This window comes from Alosa alosa, chromosome 10 (genome assembly GCF_017589495.1).
Source record: "Alosa alosa isolate M-15738 ecotype Scorff River chromosome 10, AALO_Geno_1.1, whole genome shotgun sequence".
Lineage (NCBI taxonomy): Eukaryota > Metazoa > Chordata > Actinopteri > Clupeiformes > Clupeidae > Alosa > Alosa alosa.
Window position 1 is genome coordinate 21,086,249 of NC_063198.1, and position 20,415 is coordinate 21,106,663.

Genomic DNA, 20,415 nt, shown 5'->3' on the forward strand with positions numbered 1-20,415 from the left:
CACTGTTAACAATGTTGTGCATGTGTAAAGATAGTTCAACTCCTGCTGTCTTATCCCAGACTTAGGAAAGTGACTTCAAATAAATTTGAATTAATTCATGGATTTATCACACTTCCAAAAATGTCAGAAAGAATTGTGCCTACAGGAATATCAAAAAGCTCTACAATGCACTATATCAAGTATCCACACTTCTTTTTAAAGCAGGCTGCTTCCAAAGTCATGACATCCGATGCAGGGTGTTTGAAACTGGATGCAATGGTGGTTGCATTAACCTCTGCTTCAGTGAGTCTTTGATCAATGGGGCGCCTATGAAGTTTCTTGTAATGTTGTTCAAATTAAGCATGTGCTCCGATGTGTAGAAGTCTGCTGACAGCGCAAGATGTGAGCATTTTAAAAGTAGTGGTGGCAAACTTGTCATTATGAGGTATGTGCTCGTTATTACTTTCCCATAGAGATGCAGACATTGTGTTATGGCATGGAGTAATGGAGTGGAAAACTGGGTTTGAAATCGGAGTTTAAAGTCTTCATGAAGGGGCTGAAAAAGAGAACCAACTCAGTACCAACAAAAATTAGGTTAAAATGAGACCAAGCTAATGGGCATACGGGTCAATAACAGCAATTACAAGTTTACTTAGCCAGTGATGACGCTCCATAATCTGTGCCCTGTGATGCCAATGATGTCTGTGCACAGCCACACTAAAACACAAGGGAAATGCAGGAAAGTGCCATTGACCCAGTCTAATGGTCTCTTAAAACCAGCATCACCACTCTTAAAGCTTCCCCCGGCTGCATGCTACAGTATGTAATGGCATTTTTTATTGCCCATGCTTAAACCACGGTGTTTCACCTTGCAATAAACAAAGCATCTGCCAGGAGAAATACAGCTAACAAAATGCATTGTGAATACTACGATACAGCATACCTCCATTAATAAAATAAATACATATGCATGCCAGTTATAATTTAAGTTAAAGAAGAAATCCAGCGAGTTTTCACATAGATCTCCGTTTCTCGAGGTCACAGAGTACTGTCGGTACGAAAAAATCCCGAAAACAATCGGTTTTACCTAGCTCGAGCTGCTACAGCCAGCAGCTAACGCAGCCAGGCAGCTACAGTGCTAAACTCTGGGGGCCTGGTGGCTCACCGGATTTCTCCTTTAACTTCAATTATAACTGGCATGTATACTTATTTATTTTATCAGTGGAGGTATGCTGTATAGTAGTATTTCTCCTTTCGAATTTCTCCTTTAACATTTAACAAAACACTGGCTCAAAAATTTAATAAAACGTCTACAATGCACATAGAAAAAAAATATATTGAAAAGTCGTACTATTGTAGTGCATTTCCTCTAACGAACAGATACACAGACATACAAGATCCCCATAAGTGGCAATTACTCTACAAGTCATACTGGTGACCTTTTCAGTGGTGAGGCTGGCCACAAAGTCATCATCAAGAACATCAGCAATCTGTTCATCAGTGTTAACAAGACTCCAATTCCGTGCATTCAAATTAGCACAAAACAAAGGGCATGGCTTTCATGTTATGTAATCTGTTTAGTATGGGCCAATCGTGATTGAATCACTATAATTGAGTGCTAATCTATAATGTGTTATTGGTGACTCACACAAATATGCACCCAAATAGAATCAGGCACACACACACACACACACACACACACATAAACAATGACACACATATACACACACACACACACACAAACAATTACACACAAACACACACACTCAAACAAACAATTACACACAAACACACACACTAACACACCAAATTGCTTTTTTACTGGTTTTGGTGGCCGGGTCACCAGAGGGCCAATACATCTTCATAGCATTCCTATAAGGTAAAATACTCACGCTCCGCTGTCCTACTTGTGAAGCCACCATGGCTTTCAATTGGACACGCCACAGAAATGCACAGCTATTTCTGCTGCCTCAGTGCATACTTTGCTACATTATCCCCCTGGAGTTCAAATTGCTCTCTGGTCATCTATTGTCCCCCTCTTTGCTTTTGAGGTTAGTCAGCTATGCCCCCTTTCTTCAACAGAGGCCCAGCCACAGACAAACACTTTAGATGCTGGTTTACTGGAAGCAATTTAATACAAAATGGCATAATCTAAATTATATATAAACCATTATGGCCAACCTAGCAAGAATGTTGAATTTGAGATTAGTGAACATACTCAGGAGAGGACAAGTTTCTCTCTCTTTTTTCCCTACATCTCTGCCTCTCCCTCTCCCTTCCTCTCACAGTTTCTCCCCGTCTCTCTCCCTCTCTCTCTCCCCCCGTCTCTCTGTCTCTCTCCTCTGTCTCTCTCCCCTCTCTCTCTCTCTCTCTCTCTCTCTCTCTCTCTCTCTCTCTCTCTCTCTCTCTCTCTCTCTCTCTCTCTCTCTCTCTCTCTCTCTCTCTCTCTCTCTCTCTCTCTCTCTCTCTCTCTCTCTCTCTCTCTCTCTCTCTAGGGTATAGGCAGCAGCCAGCAATGCTGTTACTGCACGAATTCAACCGAGGCCACATCCATCACGGCGCACGCTGAAGGAGGGGGTATAATGGAGAGGTTGGCCTGCCGATGGCCCCTGTTTGTGACTGAGGCAAATGCCAAGTCCGCTCTCTGTGCTTCACGCCGCACCATTCTAATTCTGTTATTACTGTCACGCCACGATTAATCACGAAGCACAGTGGAGAACAAGGCCGACACACACACACACACACACACACACACACAAAGAGGAGAGAGAGCTTTCTTAATTAGACTTAGCGCAACACACCAACCGACGCAGCCTCCATCAAGACACGGGAAAGAGGCATGAACGTGACTGAACATGCTTTAGGTCACGCTGGTACAAATATGAATAAATGGCACTCAGGTTTCCTGAAATGTCTGCGAGGTGCAAAAAAAATATTGCAGTGAGCGGAAGCAATCAGAAATGTAGAAACTCCAGGTTTCTTTTTTTTTTTTTTTTACAAATATGACAGGGAGACAATCAGAACCTTGAGATGGATGACGAGACACTTGACTTCACACAGTCAACAGGCCGAAGACACGGAGAGAGACGGCGAGATGCAACATTACCTGGAGGGGTCACGCTGTCGGCCAGTGGCTGCCGCTAAAATAATGACTCCGCGGCGTAATCACCCCCAGATTGGAATTATGTAAATGTGGGAACGCATGCAGATGAGCGGGCGCGCGCCACTTTGGGGACACATGGCTCAAAGTCCCACGGCCATCCATCAGGGACCAGGCTTTAAAAGACTTTCAGATGGTACAAACAAATGCCGCCATGACCCACGCCAAAACAAGAGTTTCCTCTGAGCTGCTAGTTATGTGTATTTGGGTTTATTTGTTATTACCCCGGGAGGTCTCACTAAGCCTGCTGTTTCGTCTTTCTAATCATAGTTTTCTCTTCCCTGTTTTTTCTCATCAGAGCTAATCACTCCATAGTGCTTGTCTAGCCAAATAATTGAGGCAATGACTGTCAATACTTCTCAACTCCAATCATTTGTACATTTACTTATTTTTATTTATACTTTCGACTGGAGTTAATTGCGCGGATGAACTCCAATATAGTACTCGGGGTGCTGCATACCTAGGATAGAGTTTCTCTAGTCGTTTCTTGCCTTTGATAGTTCATGATTACAAAGCACAGCTTCTTGCTTCCTTTATTGCTGTAGTAAAGCATCCAAAATTACCATTGCAGGTTTTTCTCCGACATAGACTGGGGAATCAAAGTGGCACACTGAGCACCTCAAATAGGCAGCACGAAAATAATGCACAAACTGTCAAATGTCAAACTATTGTACATCACAAATTTATAATTTTGAGACACACAGATTATATTGAAAATGTAGTGCATAACAGTCAATACCAAGATGCCAAAACTTACACCGACACAAATCTTTCCAACTAACTGAACTGCAATCAAATATTCCTCCTCACTTGATCAACTTTTAAACCACAAAACAAAACTCCAAAAAATGCCACAATCCTCTCAATGCTTCCTTCCCATGCGTTCCTCTCAGTCTCCAATGACTGATGTCTTTCCGCCAGGGAATGCTAAATATCCCCTGTGTTGTCACCTTCATGACTCTTATTTATTTGTCTGCTTTATTGTAATGGTTTGCGGAACGACGCATCGTTCAGGTAGATGGGTCGTAACTCACCTCGGCCTGGCCATCCATCTGGCCAAATTTGACTTCCTGTATAGCTCACAACTGTTACTGTCATATTAAAGCACTGCATTATCAAAATCAATGGCAATTTAACGGCACGCCAGTTAGGCCAGTGACTGGAGCCAGTTAAGGGGAAGAGGCATGGGATGTCCAGTGTGGAGGTAGAACAGGTGGATGAAAAGCCCCATGGCGTAAGGCTGGTCACAGATATGCCATTGCTAACTGAAGCCGATGGCTGATGTTTGTTTTGAAATGATGAACTGATATTAAGCTATTACTACAAAGTAACACTACCTACACGAAAATGTGGCAAGTAGAGTATTAAAGACAGTAATCCCTCATTTAAATGATGGGAAAAGTGCACTCAAAGTCACTCTTGCTCATGATATAAAATGTCCCTTGATTTAGAGCAAAATCGGTATTGTCTTGTTATTAAATTAGCTTTAGATAAACTTTAGACTTTAGATATACATTTACCCATTAAATCAGGGCCCATCGAGTGTTTAAAATTATTATACTTTAACATTATTAATTGATCCTTGCATGCCATTTGAATTACAAAATCAGTTGGAATATGGGCTGATTAGTCAATTCATGTTCAGTCAACAATACTGTGTTTTCAAAGTCACTCTTTGAAAGACTGTGGACTTACAGTGCTCAGGGTGACAATAGAAAAATCAGGCAACGAAAAAGACTTCCACAATTCACATCACTACTGCCATCACTTATAACTACTACAAGAGCACATGTTTGTTTTCCTCCTTCTATCTTCATCTTTCTATGCCTAGACACACACACACACACACACACACACACACACACTTCACCAACCACCACTCGCTCTCACTACCAGAAGACAAAGCAGCATCTGTAGCCTCCAGTCCTTGCACAACACAAGCCTTTCTCTTCTCCATCTTTCATCAAGCACCAAACGCCTCCTCCTCAAGTGCATCCTACAGTGCTGAGGGGTTGGGATGCACGCGCTCAGACAGCATCTCCGACCTGCCACCTTTTCCCCACGATGGGCAGCGGCTGCAGCAGCATCTGCTGCCTCCATGTCGCCGCGTACAACACCCTTTTCTTCCACAGCGCTGACTGTCATCCATCACCACCAACGCGTCCTCCACCCCCCCCCCCCCCTGCCCCCCCTCCCCCATCCAGTGCTCCCCGGGCCAAGGGATGGGGAAATAATGACACCTGACAACATCCCGGGGTCACGCCCGAGTCGTGCCTCCATCAGCGTGGGCCGACCGACAGTCTCCCCAGGGTTGTGCCGGGGGGAGGTGAGGATGTTGACGCGCCCGAAGAAAAGGCCACCTTCGCCGGGCGGCACTTACCAAGACCCGGCCCTGAACCCCCTTCACATCATGAGTAGGGTGGGGGGCTCAGGATGCTCAACCTAGTGTCCTAGAGCTTCATGGTGCATTAAAAAGACTCTGCTGCACACACACACACACATATATGTACAGACATACTCACACACGCAGTCAGATGAGTTAGGCTGCTGTCATTATGCAAACGAGAGCAAGGGCTGCCGTGGGGCAGGTTATGGTTTCCCCCTGGTGACACCTGACCCTTGTTGATCCTCCGAAAGGTCCTTGAAAGTGAAACCTGAACTCAAGGCTACTTTTAGACAGAAAACATGTTGACAAAACACACAGGTGAGAGGTCTAATATTTTAGGAGCTGTCTGTCAAAGAAAACAGTCCTTCAGTCTGTTGGCATCCAGACAAAAGCATCCCCAGAAGTAAGCATATTACTGATGTATTACTGTGACTAATATAAAGTCCTTCAAAGATCTAAGAGTTTCAGCTCATACTGACAAGGGGATGAGAAAGCATATAAACTGAGAAAAAGGTACATATGGTACACACATTTTTTTAGATGTTTCTCTAACCGAAAGGTGCATTAATCATCAAATTAAATGGAGGAAACACCTGACGTATATCAGACATAAGACTAGGAAATCGGAAATGAAGGCACCAGTCACATCAATAATACTCATTAAAAGTAATCTTCATTTCAGTGTACGGTTGGATTCGGATGCATATTTCATGATAAATCAATTACTGCACTGAAAAACACACACATGCACACTGCCCACACACACAGAGTATTTTTCTCCCTCTCTCACAAACAGAAATACACTCATATGCATACACACACACACACACACAGGACATACTGCGGAGGGTGATGCAGCAGTAGGGTAATCACACTGAATAGGGAAGGACAAGAGAGGACACATTTTTGTCAGACTGCAATCCCCCAAATTCCCCTTGCAGTCCTGATGTAAGTGATTGCAAATTCAATATCATGACTCTCTGTACCTGGGCATATGCATGGGTTTGTGCTTGAGTTTGTGTGCATAGATACATATCAATTTGTGTGAATACAAATGTCTGTGCACTACTGTCTCTGAGCATGTACTGTATATATGCACACACATAACCCTATGTTTGTCTGTGTGTCTGTCTGTCAGTAGCCTATGTGTGTGTGTGTGTGTGTGTGTGTGTGTGTGTGTGTGTGTGTGTGTGTGTGTGTGTGTGTGTCTGTATCTGTATCCGCACATACATGCATGTTTGTGTACGAGTGTGTGTGTGAGTGAGTGAGTGAGTGTGTGCACGCTCGTGTGCTCAGGCAAACCATCGGACCCAGGCATCGATGGCGGCGGCGGTGGCAGCGAGTGAATTAATATTCGGCGCGTAAACAGAGGCGCGTCGCAAGGAGATTTATCTGTGCAGCAGTGGGCGCGGGGAGATGCGGGGAGGCAGCTGAACCCTGAACGACCCCGAGAAGCTGTCACGCAGACGGATATGCTTATTATGCAAATGTGAAGAGTGAGCCATTGATCGCAGCCTGTAGAGTCCCATTACCACTCCCAGCTGGGACCGTGGACGTGTGTGTGTGTGTGTGTGTGTGTCCCTGAAAGTGTATCTCTGTGTGTGTGTGTGTGTGTGTGGTGGGGTGGGTGTGTGTATCGTGGCTGTTTGTGTGTGCGCGTTCGGTGTCTGCCTGATCTTTAGACCGATGGTATGGTAAGTATCGCAGATCATTTAGAAATGTACATCAAATCTTTCTTCTAAATAGCCTCAAGACTAGAAATACAAACAGACCACATCAGATGATGGTGCCAATGATGATAGGAGATGAAGATGATGATGACAGTTGTGGTGATGAGGCCAATAAATGCAACCATAACGACACTAACAATAATATGACTGTATATTCACAAATACTATTTACAAATTTGAGCATGATTACAAGTACTATTTTCATAGTCATTATTTTAAGGCTTAAGTGAAGGAAGAATTTCCTAAATGCTGCTCTTTTAGTCGCAAACACAACTGCTGAACTTGCCTAGCCTGAATTTCGAGTAGTAAGGCTTCCACCTCGTTAAGAGCAATTTGTAAGAATATAACAATGAATGTACTGTACGACGACAGAACAAATGACCACTAACAATGCGCTAGTAAACTGATGGTTTTGGTCAGAGGGGGCAGAGGCAAAGCAATACCATGGTGGTTACCAGATCAATTGTACCCACCTTCTTTTGAAAAATTGAACTGAACTCTGTAGTTGCTCTGGCTCGCAATCCTTGGGGAAACATATCTCAGAATTGCACAAAATATGATCATCCATCACAGGCATCAATGTACAATTGGATATTGGACCTGTGTCAGTTACTTTCTATGCAGCCGTGTACTGAAACTCTGACAAAAGACAAAACAATCAGTCACATATCGAACTTACAAGCAGCTCTCATAAATGCTATGGAAAAGTTAATTCTCAGAATATTTAGATGAATATTCATAAATGACCTGACCTAGCCTTTCCGTATTGCTCACATGGGTATTTATGGAACATATATTATGCGTTACCAAATGAAGAGAGACATAACAGATTTTTTTTTTGTTTTGTTTAGCCTACTTTTTGCTTTTTTGCTTTAAGTGACACTACTTTCACCTGAAATTTCACCACCTAACTCTGAGTGGAAGCAGGTAATAAAAACAAGAAATAATTAAAATAACTATTGATATTTTTGTCCCCAAACTGCTATAAGTGACAACGGTCATGACCTTTGAACTCAATGATTGTTGTGATCTCACTTTCTGGGTGTCATGCAGGGGTCAATCAACACTGACACTGGTATCTGTTTTGTGTGATTGTGTACATGCGCGTGTGTGTGTGTGTTAGAGAGAGAGAGAGTCGGGGGTGGACAGAGGGCCCCAAATGACTATGCTAAAATGGCACCCTGTTCCCTCTTCTTCCAGCCAACACTTCCACATCATTACTAACACAGAATCTTCTGCCATCAGAGGAGAACACAGTTCAGACAAGTGCAATACGGTAAGTATTTTGATTGAAATATACTTATCTGAGCAAATACATGTAAAACATATTCTATTGATTCAATATTAAACAATGTTATCTGTAGAGATTTTTTGGATGTGTAGTTACAAGAGGGTGCTTCCAAAGTTTTCAAAAAACTTGGGTGCCAGAGAAACAGATATTGGCAATGAACTGCACTGTTTGCTGAGGATTGCTTTTATTTCACCAGTTCAGTGAAATACAAAATCTACATTGTATTTGAGTTTCTTCAGTATTTGAGTTTCTTCACCATTACAGTAGGCTGTAGCCTACACATGTTTTGAAAAGCAGATAAGATATTTTAAATTGATTAAATCTTAGCCTATCATTTTCCTTGTATTCCACCACAACATAAGGATTAAGTATGCAAATACGTTTTTTTAAAACAATTAAATTTAACTGAGGAAGTTTGTCACCACCGATTAATTTGGCATATTTGAATAGCGATGTTATTATTCATAAGATGTTTAGAGTTCAAACAAGGCAAGCGAGAAAGAGGTTTGTAACATTCCATCTGTTTATGCGGTTAAATTTAGATTAACTAATTACACTTCGTTGGGACAGGGATTGTCCATTATTTCTGAGAGAACAACTTTGTTCAAATTTTAAATGCGACGTAGCCTAACGTCAAGATCAAACGTTTTAGAACGCCTGTATAGCCTGCATGTACTCCATATAGCCTACACAGTCGAAAGACCGTTTCAGTTCGTGGTAATGAAGGATGCGGTGCAGTGCATCTCCTGTTCGCAGGAGTCAGACTCCATCATTCATACTCATTGCAATATCAAGCATCAAGTTTCTAAATGCCATCCTAACTTTTTGAAAAACGTTCAGTTTCCTTGAAGTGGTCCCTCTAAATCTCTAAATATTACGACCGTCTTTGCGGAGAAGTAACTGATTTGAAAAACTTGAAAACTTGTTTGATGAGTTCATCTGTGGTGGAGTTGAGGTGAGAGGTTCCGGATGTTAAGGATTCAATTTCCGATATCAATTACAATCCCTGGGACAGTTTCACCCATTATACGAGCTGTAAACATAATATTGTGCAGACAAACATCACTTAAACGGGACACCTCCGTTACATTTGATCAGACTTCAAGGCTTATCCAAAAAATTATGTTTAACTGTAATTTACAGGTCTAAAATTGTATGTGGCGTCAGTACCCCTCGTTCGTGGATCAGTGTGTCGTTATGTTATGACTATAGGCTACAATTAGGCTAAACAGTCTGAAAAACAGGTTGTTGCAAGCACTGCACATGATTCGTCGTTGTACAGGTAAATTATTTGACATTGGGGTGAGAAGTTTTACGGGAACGACTCACTAGGCAAATGTTGGGAAACAGGGCCACCGAATTCATGTCCCTCACGGTTATTTCCGAAAAGGGAATCATTCAGGAGCGCTATTAAGGATTGGCTTTACTGTTGCATCAGAGCGGCAACAGCTTAAAAATAGACCAGTGTGTGATAAATGTCCAGCATTTTGGGATGGGTTTGAGGGGAGGAATAAACTAATAAAACGCTAGGCCTATTTGGGACGCAATATGCTTTTAAAACAGAGCGTCGGGCCGACTGAACTGACACATTAGCCTATCCATCTTCTACAACGTGTATTTTATATTTTATTTCGAAGTATTTCAACAAGAGCAACAACAAGACGGGACACAACAGAGAGCAGCGTTTAGAAATTGTGAAATAGTATAAGAAACATAAGAGGGTGAAAGAGGAGAAGAGAGACGAACTCTCAGGACGGCATCAGTCCCAGTCATTAATCAGAGCTCAGGATCAGGCCTACCTTCAGCCTTCTGAGAGATGTGAGGGGCGATCATTTCTTCCCCTGCTCCTTACCCCACCTTCACCTCTTCATCAAAGTTTGGCTTCTACTGCTCCTCTGGGTCCCTTTGCGCTCTCAAAACTGATTTGGAGGACAGGTGAATCACAAATGCTGCCCGATATTCCGCACCATGTGAAGACAAGTCCTCATTTCCGAACGCTAAAGGTATAGAATTCTGTGAAATTCAACAATGCATTTCATCCACCATCATAAATAAAACGTAATTGATAACAATGGACTTACATTCTCAGGCAATATTCTATGACATCGAACATAACCAAGTCACCTAATCTAGGCTAAAAGAATGCATGAACTCCCCTAAAATATTAATTTATTTTAACTACGGTTTAATTATTTTTAAAAGACTACTTCTGTGCCCACCAAGAAAAGACAACATATTAGTTAATGCAGGCTAAATATGTGTCCTTTACAGCCACTCGCACTTGATGCAAACATCTGATTTCAAAGAGCGAGTGATCTTCTTGGTGCAATAGTGAATTCTAAAAAGTGAATAAGTATATACATGTGGCACTTCTAGTGTAGTGAAACAGCTCAGTTAGAAATAATGAAATGGACCCGGTCCCTCAGATTCGTCAGTAGGCCTATTATGTTAAAGCCAACATTTCAGTTTAGTCATTTTCAGATATTTTTTTTTTTGAGCATTTGACATGGTAGGCCTATGTTATAATATCCAGAAAATGCACATTGTTGTAAGGTAACAGGGCCCTATGTGTTGCCTGTCGTGTGCAAAAATATTTTCGAGGTCGGTGGCACTCTTTTAAGGCACTACACGGTAAATCATCAGGCCCTAATAATTTATACCCCTTGAAGGGTTCAGATGATAAGAGTGCGGTGTCTGCCTTCAAACCACTGGGATCTGGTGAAAAACAGATGTTAATGCAGTGCTGTAATAGTTCTTTACCAGCGACAGTAGGCTAAATATCATTATGCTGTTTATGCTGATGTGAGCAGAGAGGTTTCTTTATTCCCTGGATTCTTGGGACTTGGTAGCCTTTGCAACTGTTAATAAAAGGGGGTTAGTTTTCAAGACATTAGAATTAAGGGGCATTTATGTTCCAACAATCACATTTTAAATGTGCTTTGATTGCTACGTTCTGCATGTGCAAACGCATTTGATTTTATGCTCAGCACGACTTTACTGAAAATTGTCCCACCCCAGTAGGCTACACTTTAGTCAAAACACTGACATAAGCTATCGTTGTATTTAGGAGACACTAGATGCCTCGGTGCGTCATTAAATGTTATTGAAGCCTAGTGTTGCACCAGACTGTTTGAGGTTGTCCTGACAAGTGGCCAAACGTCCGCCTGTGAACAACTCATATTGGGACAAGTCAAAATCATTTTAGATCGCCAAAACACAAAAAATAATTGTTTAACTATTTTACTGGAGGTTATCAATTTGATCTGATCATAAGCACACCTAATTTTTCCGAAAATCTCTAGAATGTCAGAATTTTCTGTTAAAGTAGCCTATGCTATAAATATTGTTCTACCTTGACTAAAAATCTCATCTAGAAGTAGTATACAATCTTAAGAATAATCTCATGATATCGGAGTAAGTCGCGCAAGTGGAAGTTTTCTCGTTGAAAGTGCCAGGACGTCCAGTGCAGTGTCGTGAGTATCTGCGTGCTCTCGAGTTCAACTTTAACCTTTCGACCCCTGACTCGCCTCGAGACAATACTGACCGGGTCATACTTGAGCACTGGCTCGGCATTCATTTGCGTACAATTTTGGAGTTCCACTGCTCATGGTTACTTTCACCAGCCAGGAGAGCAAGTGAATATAGGCTACAGTTTACTGTTGTATCGACACCTACGTTGCCTTCATCAATATGCCAGAATAGCCTACTTTAGCCTATAGAATCACTGACGTTATGACAAAGTGAGTAGCCTACAGTTTTGATAAGCTATCTTTGCTATGCTGGGCCAACTTTGCTACATCTTTCAATCACCATGAAAATATTATCATCATTAAACAATACTCTTATTAATAAACCATTATTATTATTATTATTGTTATTATTATTTTTATTATTATTACTATTATCATCGTCATTATTACTATTTTTAACAATGTGCATTATGTTCTTAATCATGTATGTATCATGTTCGTAACCATTGACTGCTCCTGGCCATTGTAAATCTTTTTGTATAACAGTCCGGTTCGCTATTTACAGAAGCATCCTTGGTTCGGCTTCAACACAATCGATGTAAGCCAGAGGAAGAAGAATTGTGACAACCCTGCGACATTAGGACCATTGATCGCATCTATGCACTTTTTATTTATCGCTTAAGGAGGACACTCAATAAACTTGTGAATATCAGTCATTTTAATTCAATCATCTTCGAGCGAACGACTCCCTTGTGTCTTAGGTTTTCACGTAAATAGGCGCATTTTAATATCATAGCGCATTTAAAGTCATGCCATCCAGATTGTTCTCCATCTACACTAATTCAGAAACTAGCAGAAATGTAAGTTTCGTGTCTAACCACCAACTACAGAGATCTTAAGTGGTTAGAGCTGCTGCTAACTACAATGCCGTCCATGCTGCCTTTGTCAGCTGAATCGAACACAAGCTGATGCTGTAAGTCTTCACCCCGCTGCGAGTTGAAATATTGCATGCTAACATGACAAATACCGCAGGCCAGTACGTCCCTCGAGTTTAGATCACCATGCGACGCACAAAGGGTCAGTGTGGTACACCGCACATTTGTGAATGGGTCGCGTGCTCCCAACAAAGAAAACGTTAATATTGCCTAATAAAAGCATAAATATTATTCCTTCATGTTAGTTTAAAATTAATTAGTGGTGGGGTGAACGAAGAACTTCGATTCATTTTTAGCAGCGTTTTGCGTATAGGCCTAGGTGGTTCCACTATTTTCAGTCCATGTACCCGTAGATCGGGTGGAACAAACAAAATGCAGCTCAATAGGTTTTGTACACAAAGGCCCTTGACAAAGTTATTGCGCCCCCCCCCTCCCACCCCTTACACACACACGCGCGCACGACCACCACCACTCTTCATTCAGCCATAAGGTTCAAGCAGCCGTTTCTGTTCATTGCACTATTATGGAGGCATAGTGACTGTAGCTGCCACCTTCATGGGATAACAAACATCGTTCAAATATATAATCAGGTAATGGGTCTATAATTTAATTTAACAAAATACCACGTCCATAATGTGAGTTTGTGCTGATTACCTAACGTGGTGTATAAAAGAGCTTGTAATTGCCCATGCTCCCTATCCTTACGATAATGAAAAAGTGAACACCCTTAGCTAATCAATTAGATAAAAATCCATAGGCCTTTACAGACATATTTCTATTATTTCAGATGGGTAATAGCCTGCGTTTGTAAGTAGGCTACTCAGCTACCCTCATTTAAAATAAAAAAACACAAGTAGGCCTAGCTTATTTTTTTTTACAAGACAACTGGATTCTCTACGACAATTCCCATGATGTAGCCTTCAACGTTATTTGGAGACATTTTCTCTTTAGGTTATATCACTTTTTTGTTCTCTCTCTCTGCGACCTCTGTGCTATCTTTCTGTCTGTGTTCTATTCCAGTATATAACTTTGGATAATATGTTCTCGAAGAAAGTTGTGATATTTCACGGTTACTTGGGCAGCTGCTTGCTCAATAATAATAAATAATATGGCAACTAATGGTATGGGTGCAGAACAAATACGTATTTGTTGACTGACAGGTGTTCTGTAAATGTTATGTTTTGTGCAATGTCTCAGACTCATTTTAATCCACATAAACGGGGTTGTATTTGACATATTTGGTCATTAAATCATCATCATGGCAAAGAGTGGTCGACAGCAGTTTGCAGAGGTCCTTCTCACAGACCAAAATAAAAGCCCGTGCGCGGTCACGTCACGCAGTGAGGTAAAGAGACTGGAGCGAGCACGTAGCCTACAGGCAAGTAGCAAGGAGTACAGGCAACATCGCACTAACCTTCTATGGAGTCGACTGGCGTGTACTTATAGCCTAATCCTGTAATAAACCAAGAGTGCCAGTCCACCAGCTCTAAATAAACTTTAAGTAGCCTACTTTTCATCGTCCACATATAAGTTTAATGCCGTGAAGTTAGAAACTTTACGTTTGTGTATCAGTTCAACATGGGCTTTTCTATGATCCAAACAAACATCTAAAGCAAATCATGAGTGTGTGTAATTGATTTGTCTGTTGTAGCTGGACTCGGAATTACGTCTCACAACGTGAATTGTAACTGTGTTAAGTATTGTTTGTATTTAAACCTCAAGCATTACGACTCTTTACAGTGAAAACCCCGTGTATATGGAATCCACCGGACACGTCATCAGCGCCCTTGCATGTCACGAAACTTTTCTTTTCCATCTTCTTGATGGTACACGTTTCATGAACTTTTTTCAGTTTTAAATTCAAAAGCGACTCCGGTGGGACTCGAACCCACAACCTTTGAATCACTACTGTAATTTCATAGAAGTCCAATGCGCTATCCATTGCGCCACGGAGCCGGCCACAACCTCGTCCCCCCCCCCCCGAGAGTATTGGTCTTCCTAAAGTGAAGAAAGTTTACGCTGAAGTTCTCAGTGCAAAATAATTCTCCATTCACAGACCCTACAGAGAATACATATAACAACACACTTATTAAGAAGTTAAACAGCATTTTCAATGTCAGACAGACAACAAATTGCACACAGAGCATATGTGTTTCAGGCAGCAATCCCTCTTTTATATAACGGGTAGGCTACTTTATAACACATCTACACAGGCTCACATCAGGCAGAAAGAATAGCTATCTGAGCATTCCAAAAAGACGTGAATTTTATGTCTAGAACAGAAGGGGGAAAGATGTGGAGAAGATATAGGCTACTAGGTCTACTGAAAAACTACAAAATGGAACAAGAGACTTGCAGGTTTAGTTGTTATATAACGAGGTAGCCCATCATATGAACAAATATTATCCATTTCATTTTGAAGGAAATGCATAAATGTCCATTTAATTCCCCGCTTTTCACACAAACTGAGGTGCGTTTCCCAACTTGTTAACAACTTAGTTGGTTGGCAATGGGAAATTGCATTGCAACAAAGAAAGTTCCTAACTCTCGTTTTGGGAAACGCGCCCCTAAGGTTTAAGTGTAAAAGCCCAATACATGTCTACATAACATGTGATCACCAAAGCATGAAGCTAAATCCATAAGGTCAAAGTCATGGCTAACATTGAATGTAGGCTACTGAAGTTATGAAGTTACTCAGCAAGGCATTTTGTTACCAAATTAAACTGACTGAACTTTTAAAAAAATAACGTAAATTTTTTTTTTAGATCCATTTTCTTTGAAACAATTTCCCATAATATTAGATAAATACTATTCTTTAAATAGCAATGAGATACTTATTTCAGGAGAAAGCCAGATGAATAACTGTTCATCAATGAAAATAACTGACATTCAAACCAGCATATGAGCACCAATTTGGCTGCTGATTTTTGCAAAATGTGTACAGAACCTCTGCTTGTCCAAACTTGCTTTACTAGAATTTGTATATTTTTCATTGTCATCTGATTGAACTATCCTGCATTTCATCTGATCCTACCCTGCAAATTTCAACAACAAATTATGTATTGCCATATGACAAACAAACAGCACACAACTGAGCAAGCCCCTTATGAATAAATTGTTTACGAGTGTTTACGAGTGTGACTGAACTGTATGCCATCATTATAAATATGATTTATTTCTTCTTGGCAGATAGTGGGGAAAAACACCTGTCTTTTATATGAAAAGAGTGTCAGAGGGGAGACATCTGACCTTTGAAGCCATTAGTGGAAGATTGCAGGCTATTATATCCACTTGCAATGTCCCTCAAGATATGCTGATGGCTCAGCTGCAGCATAGCTATGCTCACAGCATCAGTTTACAGGGAAGGGATAACATATTTCTTTCCTGCATATAGCAAATGTGCATGTATAAAACCTAAGTGCAAACATAAAATGTTCAGGAAGTGGAAAGCTTTCTTTATCAGTGCTTGTACTTTTGTAATATACACCGGTTGCCAAACAGTATCTGGTAATACTGGGTTGGATGCTTTTTTGAGTTCATATCAGCAAATCAATTTTGTCATTTTGCAAGACTAGCATGTAAAACAAGTCTGATTACTAATTGATTACAGCACACATACTGATAAACCGTGGATGGAAAAATACATCAAACACTTTCATAACATATGATTGGGTTAAACACAGTCTAAAGATGTGATTACTGTTAAAAACTCAATTAGAAGCCTAGTCTCAATTAGACATTGGTCCTTTTTAATGGTCTGGTGTGGCTACAGGTTTGGACACATAAAGGCAGGTCTCAATTTTTTTTTTTGGATAAAACCAAATTGTCTGCTTGAGCTATAGCTCTATATTGCTTAGATCACACACACAAGCCAGCATAGACGGCCCATGGAAGGCGCGCAGAGTTCCTAAATGTTTACATTTTTGTGAATATGGACTATATACATTATTAGATTCTCCAAAATTAAATATATTTCAGTTCACTTTACAGAAACCATGAGCATCAAAGTAGGCCATGGTCAAATTGCACAGTATGGTAGAAAGGCAAAAAATAGTGGTGACTCCCTACCCTTGGTGGTGGTTAAGTCTGAATATGTGTCTATTCCTCAATTGTTTATACTGTAATCAATTTGATAGTATTTCCCTTCTTTGCTGAGCCAATGTTTTATTGTTAAAGGAATTTAAGGCCTGGCCCATAGACACCTGTCCAAAATAGAAGCAGGTTGGATTTGATGATTGAAGCAAATAAAAGCCTGAGCAATGAGTTTTTATAGTATATTGTTTTTTTTGTACATTTATTAAAATAAATCTGGTGGTGTTTGTGGGATGGTGGTGGTGGTTGTGTGCCACCCCCCACCCACCCCCACCACCACAACCTTGTGCATGCATCACCCACCTCAAAATCTGAGCCCCCCACCCTCCTCAATGTGGCAGCACCATCAGAGTGAAAGTCACCCCAAATTCCCTGCCTGGCACTGCCCTTGACATGATTGCCATAGTAACAGTTTCCCAACCATATGGACGAGGTGGTGAGGGGCCTATCTGAAAGACAAGGAGGGGGTAGTCGGACAGGAATGGGGGATTTTGGGGAGAAGGTTGGGGGTGGGATGGCTATGTGGTGACACAGTTCAAGGATGCTGCTGTGCATCTTTGTGCTTTGTCCTGCCACCTCTAAATGACCCATGGTCGTCAAAGGACACCCAATGCGTGAACTCTGAACAGTTTTTTTCAAGAGGCCCACTTGCTTGCTCTTGCATTTTAAAATCAATTCAACACCCCTTCACATAGAAATCCTACAAGTTCCTAAGAAACATTTATACGAGATCAACTTTTAACCTTGTCTCCTCCTAATTTCCAGCATTTACTGTAACGAACCACTGACATTGTCTAGCAACGTTAATGATCATATTTCTAAAAAGCTCAAATGACAGCAGCAGAAGCAGTATATAGAATAACCAAATGCATGCATAACCGTCTCAAACATACAAAGGGAACACAAGGTCGCAGAGAGGTCATTCTCACTGACTGTCTGACCTCTGCTCCGACTCGCGAAACAATGGCTTCCTGCAACCAATCGCATGCCGCCATTTACCAGAGAGGCCGGCCTATACCGCCTCATCCTCCAGGTCGCCTCATCTGGAGCATCATGTGCCAGTCACGTGATCCGAGAGCCCACATGGTTGCCGTGGGGATGATGGATGAGGCTTTTAGTGCCTATTTAGAACAGAGCTGTCCACACTGGTCTCTAATTACATACTCCCTGAAGGAGGCTGCCCCACTTAATTGGTTTTTGTTTGTTGACCCAGTTGAGATCTCAGAAACATCGACTTGCCTCCATGTTAGGTAGGAGAAGCAAAGGTGTGATGTTTTCTGAGCATGTTCCTAAGGCTTGTACACAGGTACATCAGTGCAAGGTGTCAGTGAGCTTGTGTTGTGAATATGCATTACAAACAACAGGTGTTAGTGGATATACATATAACAGAATTCTACACGTCCTAAACTACACTGTTCTTTTTAAATCAACTCTTAAAGCTTGAAGTCTCAGCCATCTTTACTGATACTTGCAGTGGTATTAGTACAGACAGTGCTCTTACTGTGACCTCTCCAACTTTGCCTCTACTTTACAGTGGAGAAATCGCTCACAGAGAAATTCATATAGGTTTTTTGTCAAAGGAAATAAAGTAGTAATGAGCATGTCTGATAACAGTACCATTTTCTCTTCTTTCACTTCAGGGACATTTCCCTCCAGTTCGGAACTGCCTGCAAAGGTTCATTGGACACCAGTAAATCGTGTTTAAGCTTAACAGTTTAAAAGTTTTTAAGCAAAAACATCCGGCCAGTCAAATTACAGCGTAACCACAGTTCTTTATCCTAGACCAGGATATACCACTTAAGACCCTTTTGTCTTCATGGAAAGCAAGTTTGCTACAAAGACAGGAGGTGCCATCTACATCCACCTGTATAATAGGTCATTTGATGATCATGTGGCCACTGAGTTTGTCTATTTGTTAGGATAATGATGAAGGTCTTATTATTACAATGATGGTGTTAGCCGTTATCTACATTTCAACATGACTGAAATGGCTGTAGTAGGTGGTACTCTTTCATATCCATTTTGCATTGAAATTCTGATCAGCACAAAGAGGCATTTTGTAGGCAGGAGACAGTAAAATTTAAATGGATGTATGGTAACCTATTTAAAACTGAGCAAATCACAAATCTGACACCACATACAAAACTAAGTACAATCTAGTTATAATAAGAGAAATATAACTAAGTACAACTTACTTGTGAGCAAGCTTCACTTGTAAACTTTTGTTACAAACAAGATACCTTGGCATCCATATATTGGGAGAAAGTGACCAAACCTCCGCTGCAATGAAGGCAGTCATTGCCACATCACTCCACTTCACTTTGATTTGATAGTGACCTTGGCCATCTAATCCTATTACTGCCAAGCCAAAACCACGACTCTGGTGGGACTCGAACCCACAACCTTTGAATCACTCCTGTAATTTCATAGAAGTCCAATGCGCTATCCATTGCGCCACAGAGCCGCCTGTGCGTCGCTTACATGACGTCAATTTTAAAAAGTAAAAAACCCATCAAAGTAAAATCCCATCAAAACAAGTTATGTCAACTCACAAAGGTTGTTCAATCTGACTCATTTTGAAGGTTTCGAACAACTCATTTTAGCAGCTGGGTTTTTCCCCTCGCCGTCATCATCATGCCAAAACCTCTCTTTTTAGTAAATTCTGTGTAGGCTACACAAACAATGTTCTCAATGCTCGAGTTCATGTGTAGAGACCCTGGTGATACTTTGAGCAAAGTTTCATGTGTCGAGCCTGTTAGTGTTTTAAAAATAGCGATTTTGATGCGATCATAGTGCCCCAAAAGGCCATATCTTATAAGGGGTGCTTCCGTCCTAACGAAAGTTTGACTCGGGTAGGCCTAGGCTACATTCACAAAAAACCCTATGTTGCATTTTGGCGAGAGTTAGGCTAGGCCTACGCTTTAAATTATATTCTCATTGCTGATAGTTGCCTTTTAGAAAAGGCCTAGGGCTTTTAGGTTACCCTCGTTCAGTTAAGCCTGTTTTACATTCACCGTAGCCTAACATCTTCTAGCATGAGCGCCCTTAGGGAGCGCCCAAGGTATCCAGCCCAGCTCCCGGTGAAAGAAAAAAGAAATTTGGTCTACTTACCTGATGATTTCACAAGTTGGTAAACGCAATATAATAGGGTAAAGATAATTTACTGATGTTGAATACATTGTGTAAACTATCTTATCCCGTCGCTCGTTTGCCGAAAGTTTCCTCTCGCTGCAGATAGTCAAGTGGACTGGGATGCTTGGGTAATTGACGTTGCCCTGTTCTGATCTGGGTTAGGCTGCGCATTAATTTACACATTTTGTGTAGGAGGCCTACGCTAGTATCTGATTAGCTACGATCTGATTCTAACGTGGT

At 41.2% G+C, this 20,415-nt stretch overlaps 2 non-coding genes across 2 annotated transcripts; both read right to left on the reverse strand.

The window, feature by feature from the left end:
• Nucleotides 1–14,818: 14,818 nt before the first annotated feature.
• On the reverse strand, nt 14,819–14,907 carry trnar-ucu. The gene is given in 2 exon segments: nt 14,819–14,854; nt 14,871–14,907. It is a non-coding gene; the product is annotated as a tRNA-Arg (tRNA).
• A 4,511-nt stretch (nt 14,908–19,418) lies between these two features.
• Nucleotides 19,419–19,507, reverse strand: trnar-ucu. Its single transcript is given in 2 exon segments — nt 19,419–19,454; nt 19,471–19,507. It is a non-coding gene; the product is annotated as a tRNA-Arg (tRNA).
• Nucleotides 19,508–20,415: the final 908 nt, after the last annotated feature.